The sequence below is a fragment of the Palaemon carinicauda genome, chromosome 10 (assembly GCF_036898095.1).
Source record: "Palaemon carinicauda isolate YSFRI2023 chromosome 10, ASM3689809v2, whole genome shotgun sequence".
NCBI lineage: Eukaryota > Metazoa > Arthropoda > Malacostraca > Decapoda > Palaemonidae > Palaemon > Palaemon carinicauda.
The window spans coordinates 121110941-121118479 of NC_090734.1; the positions used below are offsets into that span (position 1 = coordinate 121110941).

At 32.3% G+C, this 7539-nt stretch overlaps 1 protein-coding gene across 1 annotated transcript in view; it reads right to left on the reverse strand.

The window, feature by feature from the left end:
- The window catches only part of LOC137648222 (probable ATP-dependent RNA helicase ddx17), a 453496-nt gene extending 447974 nt beyond the window's left edge, over positions 1 to 5522 (reverse strand). Inside the window, exon 1 of the mRNA XM_068381145.1 lies at positions 5142 to 5522. The gene's annotated coding sequence lies outside the window, so the exon portion shown is untranslated. The remainder of the gene's footprint in view (positions 1 to 5141) is intronic.
- Positions 5523 to 7539: the final 2017 nt, after the last annotated feature.

Genomic DNA, 7539 nt, shown 5'->3' on the forward strand with positions numbered 1-7539 from the left:
TAGCATAATACTCTTACTAGTAAATAACTGGAAAAACCAACTGTTCACCTAATATACACGACAACAATGCGATGCTAGATAATGCTGAAAGAAAACCCCTGCTTTAAATCGCACAAGAAATAAGAAACTGAAATGTTCTAAGAATTTCAAAATAAATATAATTAAGTCCACTAGAAAAAAGCGTTGATAATAGATAAATATCAGAGTACGAATGAATTAATTCATTTTTACAGAGAAGTACAACGTTTAAATAACATAGTGTCTGCAATGAGATCGGTTTAAATAACAGGAAAACAAGTTGCCTTTTAATATCTGATAAAATGTATATCTCGGGTATCATCAAGAAATAAGATTTATGAAGAGGAAGCAAATATTTCCAGATATAAACATCTTTTTATCTGCATACGTGGCTTTCACCTTTACGTACACTGTAAATATCTTCAATGTCATAATAGACGACAATAGTAAGGGACTTCCCTTACGATATTCTGCATACAAATATCACAAGTTCCTGTAAATGATACCTGAACACGCACGCACACAGACACAGACAAACTCACACACACAATATATATATATATATATATATATATATATATTATATATATATATATATATATATATATATATATATATATATATATATGTGTGATCCTGCTCACCTCTCCCTGTCCCACAGTAAGGGGAGAGGGAACAGTCATGTCCGTATATCTATCTAAATATTTACAGGTCATGTACACTAATGTGTGTATATATATCTGTGTGTGAAGAGAAGGTTCCATAATGCTAAACGAAAAATATCCAAATATAACTGGAATTTTGTAAATTACACAGAGAACTGTAGTCACTTGATAAAGAAAATATAGTACTTTTCTATATTCTTTTATCCTATATCATTGTACTAGGTTCTCTCCATAACAACGACATAGTATTTATTTGTAATACACACATACACCAATATATACAGTATATATATATATATATATATATATATATATATATATATATATATATATATATATATATATATATATATATATATATATATATATGTATATGGAACAATCACTGAACACGTGTTGAATGTTTATATTAGATTAATACTGTACAGAAGGAAGAAAATAATGTTTACATTTACAAAGATGAAGAATGATCCAAGTTACAATCTACAAATAGTGAGGTAAAAATCTCAGGTCTCCCACAGGGCGTAGACTATCTATCTGAATAGAATTCTTTGATAACAAAGACGCGGCGTTGACCTCATAAATCAAATTTCTGTCTCCAGCATTCCCTTTGGAAGCTTCGGTGACCACCGAACAATTGTATATCAAAGCATTGCTCCAATATGAAACACAGTCCCAGGTGAAATTGAAAACAAAGAACAATATATCACACCAATAGACGAAGATTAACCCGCTAATGAACACATACAGTACATGCATACATACATTATATACAAAAAAGACGTACAAGTTTTTTTCCTAAAATATCAACAAATGTTTCATAACCAACATATACATTAATTATCTAAAATAAACTACTATATTCTAAATCAAACCTTCCGCGTTACTCAAAAAAAAAAAAAAAAAAAAAAAAAAAAAAAAAAAAAAAAAAAAAAAAAAAAGCTAGATACTTTATAAACAGGCAAATAGGGTATACGATATGAAAAAAATGGCTTTATAGTTTCTTTTGGGTAGTTCAAAAGAATGGTTCAAAGAGGTGATTCCTGATAATTGTTTTCCGGATTTTTTTTTTTTTTTTTTCAAAAAAAAACAAGAAATGAAAAAAAATCACAACAATTACCGAACAACATTATGCTGACGCCACTCTTTCAATAGTTTCGGTAAACAGGAGATAAATAAAACCAATAGAACCGTAGCGACCCGACTTCTTTTGTGTCCGAACAATAGCATCCTGACGATCTCACTCCCGTTACGTGTCCTTTCGGGAAAGGAATGAATGCTTGGAAAACGTCGTGGCAAATATCAATATGAATAGTAATGGTAGTGATAAGCATTGGACGACAAACTCTTAAAAATGAATACAATGGCGAGTCTATTATATATAAGGTAAATTGGAATGCTTTCCTTAAGTTTTGTTTTATCAATCGTACATATTTTCTCGAGGTATGTTATTACAATGAGTGTCAAGTTGGGTGGCAAACCTTTGGTTGCAATATAGTGTATATAATTGACCTCTTACATTCATCATTTGAAAAAAAAAAAAAAAAAAAAAAAAGGATATAGAGAATGCATCTTAAACAATGTGATTATGTTGAACGTGGTATACTGTTAAGTGGTGTGAAAAATCAGGGACACGATAACTATAATTTTGTATTTAGTATATGCGGGATACAATGTTATGGAAGATAATATTTGATAAGATATTCTGGTTAAATATGGAATTAAACACAGAGACTAAGATTCGTACATTTTGTGAAATTAGGGTCTTTTTCTCGTATGCCTTCCTGCAATTAACTGCCTTAATCATTTACATTTTATTTGATTCTAGAGCAACTATTAACTTGTTTTTTTTTATATGTGCATTCTATTCATTGGATACTCACTTTATAAGTTAGGACTTTGCTAGTTTCATAATGACAATGATACTACCACTACAAATACTACTACTACTACTACTACTACTACTACTACTACTACTAATAATAATAAAATCGACAATAATCATATTATTATTAATATTACTTGCTAAGCTACAACCCTAGATGGAAAAACAGGATGCTATAAGCTCAAGGGTTCCAACACCTAATTTGATTTTATGAATCTCATCCTCACAAGCCAAATAAAAACCACAACATATGATTCGCTTGATCAAAAGGTTGTTATTCTAGCTAAACAAATTATCAATTCGCGATTTTGCAATATAAATAACTTTGGCAATATGTTGAAATTTGTACTTTTTGTTATAACATTTTCCCTAATCACATCGAAGGTACAGAAACTAATCTATTGAAATTGAAACACAAAACTAATTCATCATCAGGATCTTCACTAACCCCCCCCCCCCTCTAAAAATAATTAATTACACATTGTTAGATTTTGTCCCGGTTCTCCGAAGAGGGGAAACTATCCTATGCCATTCTCTATCTTTCTATAATATGGTGATAGAATTAGATCAAAGGGAAAGTAAACAGGATAAAAAAAACAAAGTTCAATTGGTGAGGTGATAGCCTGCACGCAAACACCGAGATTCAATTTATCTTCTTTCCCCTCCCTCCATGTCCAATTCTTTCGAAGACGGGAGCCGAATATGTGTGATATATACAGAATATATCGTATATGTGTGTTTTCAAAAGATTTCAACGAGAAATGCATGCACCCAGTATATTTATTATTGAGATTATGTACAGTAGGTGTGTGACATGTAACCCCACAACCGCACAAATATATAGGTTTACACATTTATCTATCTATCTATCCATCCATATATATATATATATATATATATATATATATATATATATATATATATATATATATATATATATATGCGTGTTATTCAAGTAAGTAACATTTCTTATTTCGAAGTACTATCTAATAATTTTGGCAAATTTCTAAATAAGTACTTAAAGCTTTCTACTACCATTATGATTTTCTTGATGTGAGACTATGCGGGTGTTTTCCTAACAGTTCAAACTTGTTTATCTTAAGGAAAGACTCCTTGATAAGACGAAAATAACGTAAAAGGACTGCAGAGATATTGTATACATTATGTGTGGATCAATTACGATGCAAGGGCACACATTTTCGAAAGACACGGAAAAAATATGTAACAACAGTCAATAACAATAACTATCAAAGTTTTCAGTATCACTACAACGTAACTAAATAACTAACTTTCGCCCATACGCGAAATTGAAAACCTGATTCCCGCTGTATGTACCTACACTGTATAACAATCAAATTGATAGATTTTTAAACCCCTACTAATAAGCTGTTTAGCATATGTATGCACTGCATATAAGTATTTCTGAACGCTACTTTGTGCATACATAATATTATTCGTCTCGGGAAATCTTACACAAACAAAACAATTTTCTCAATTGTTTATCGGAAGTGTAAGCAAATTTACACCTTTGGCATAATCATGCTTACTGTATGTTTCAAGACGTCGTCAGTACATTAACACTGATAACAATAACTATAATCTATTGATTTATCTTTACAATGTTCAAAATAAATCTTATTATAATGATAGCCAAACCTTTCATCAATACACGAGCACGCACACACACACACACAGAGAGAGAGAGAGAGAGAGAGAGAGAGAGAGAGAGAGAGAGAGAGAGAGAGAGAGAGAGAGAGAGAGAGAATGCAAAGAGCGTAAAACTTATTGACCGCTAGGCCTATGTAGCAATTTTGTCATGCTGGAGATGTCACACTCTCATCAATGTATGAATTACATTACCTCTCGATGAAACCTTCACCCATCTTTTATCAATAAGCAAACAAACAAACAAACAAACATATTTACGATATACAATATATATATATATATATATATATATATATATATATATATATATATATATATATATATATATATATATATATATATATATGTATATAAGCGATTTCCTCTAAAACTGTGGTAACGCCAGAGAAAAACAGCACATAAGTAACTGCACGGGTCACCAAACTGTAAAAAGGTAGCTGAAGTTTGCCCCATCAGCACAAAATTCATAATGGTAACGCTACTATATATATATATATATATATATATATATATATATATATATATATATATATATATATATATATATGAATGAAACGTAAAATATGAATAAGAATTGCTATTGGATTAACTGTTTGCCTTCGGCAAAGCTTACTACAGTACTGTCTATATCCCCTCGTTTGCGGTAAAACTGGAGTCCCTCATTTTGGGTTTTTGAAGATAACCTAGATACAAAAAATCTTAGTACATATACAAATTAATTGCGATTAATTGAAATAAGATTTAAAATCACGTATCATTTGTCAAAATCTGACATAGGCCTATAGGCTACGCTCGTGATTGTACACTTGACACTTCTGCTCTCATCTGCGCTAGGCTAACCGGTTTGCCTTCCGTATTTCCAATCTCTCCCTTTTAGCAATACCAAAATGGACCACCTTCCTTACCTTGAATGCACAGAAGAGATATGTTTCGTCACGTCAAATTCTTCTTTTTATCTTCCCTTCCACGATACGAATTTCTAATAGAGTAGTCCCTTTTCAGCCCGAACTCGCAATCCAATTAGGCTAGTAATAGTTCCAGGGAGCTTCCTAGTGTCAAATCCTACTAGAGTTCCTCATAGTGCGAGACAATAGGCCTAAACGCCGTCCCCCTACAAAAACGCTCTAAACCTCCGGGTCTTCAGATCAAAAGCACTTTCGAGTGTTATTACAAAAAGGAACCACCATTAAGCGATACGACAACGAGCGAGAGACAGAGAGAGAGAGAGACAGGGCGCGTGCATCCACTCTCCAGCACCAGCGACACAACACTAGTGATAAATCTACAGCAAGTGGCATCACCGATAGCCACTCGCCGGCAGAGTTGCCGCTTCTCGCCACACAACAGAACACCACGACGACGCGCCTGCTGCTGCTGCTGCACCACTACCACCAAAATGTTGCACATTATCGACTTTTTTTGCGCACAATGTGTTTGGCATTCTGCGATCCTTTCAATCCGTCATTTTTTAAAACATATTCTTTCATTCTCTCAGCCTTTCTATAAGACATTTTTCACTAATGACGCGTCCAAAAGCAAAACCGTGTAGCATCGTAGGTGAGATGCATTATCCTTTCTCTGCAGATAACTTGTTTTCATCATAAATTGAGAAATTAAGAAAGTTTACAGCTAACCTATAGAATTATTTCACTAAGCGTGAAGGAAAACGGTTACATTAAATAGTAATATGAGTTTTGATCCAAAGAAACACGAAAACACCATACAAACAAAATATTTTGCATGGATCATGGGGTGCACCTGAGTGTACAAGTGTCACAGTTGCCAGTTACCCAATAATAAGCCGGTGGCGCATTTTTGGTCAAACCTTAGGTAGTGCAAACAAAACTGATAATTGTTCTAAAGCGGAACAGGGCAGCTTTAAATTACAACATGATTTATAGTAAAACTTTATCAAATTAATATTTACTTGACTTCAGTGAAAATAAACAAAGAGTGTTTGATTACTAACGACCCAACGTGCCAAGGTCCTAAATAGTTTCACAACATTTTATATAATAACCGATAATTCAAAGATAGTACTAACGACATCACATACTAAATATTATCAGATTGTTATAAGAACTCTACCACATGTTAAAAGTGTAACTGCATATATAACGAAAAACTCCTTTTATGCGAGTATGATATGGATAGAACAGATTCCAAAATCTATTGATATAACATACAGTATATAACGAATTAAAAAAAAAGCTCTACGCAAGTCTCTCTCTCTCTCTCTCTCTCTCTCTCTCTCTCTCTCTCTCTCTCTCTCTCTCTATATATATATATATATATATATATATATATATATATATATATATATATATATATATATATATATATATATATATATATATATATATAAAACTACTGGACAAAGTCTTCTCACAAGTCAATTCATGTCTAGGGGTTGGCCAGTTTTTATCACCACTGGCCAGTGAGGAAAGGTGATGGTAGGAGATTTTCGTCTGATCGCTTAGCAAACCAACCAAGTATGGGTGGCTCTGACTAGTACTTTCAAGAAATTAAACTTTTAGTCGTATGTTCACTAACACCACTACATCTAAGGTCAAACAGTTTTTGCTGTTATCGATATTTCAGCAAAGCCCTGTCATCAAATACATAAACGCAAACACACACACACACATACATATATATATATATATATATATATATATATATATATATATATATATATATATATATATATATATATATATATATATATATAAACTGTGCAACTCACAAATATGATTTTAATACAACCTAACACACGACCTCAAACCGTTTTTAATATCGAATTCATGCTACCTCTGGGTTGAATACGCAATGACCAATTTCTTGTGTCTCACACACACACACACACACACACACACACACACACATATATATATATATATATATATATATATATATATATATATATATATATATATATATATATATATATATATATATATATAAACTGGCCAATCAGCTTAGTTAAGCTATATTGTTATTATCAATAATATTACCAGTATCAGCACTATCATAAGCAAAGCTACAACCATAGATGGAAAAACGGAATGCAGTATGGCCTGAGCCTAAATAACGAAAACAACTCAGAACGGTAAGGTGTCACTATTGTCACATAAGCCCCTCCTTCATCCATTGGTAAGGATGACAATCTCAGCCCATATATACTTGCTAAAACCGAGAGGGTAGGATCATCCGGCGCCAGTTCCATTAAGGAAAAGGGGGAGGACAATGGAAAAGCAATATACCATATACTAACTCTAAACCTTTTATTCTCAAAGGTGTGTG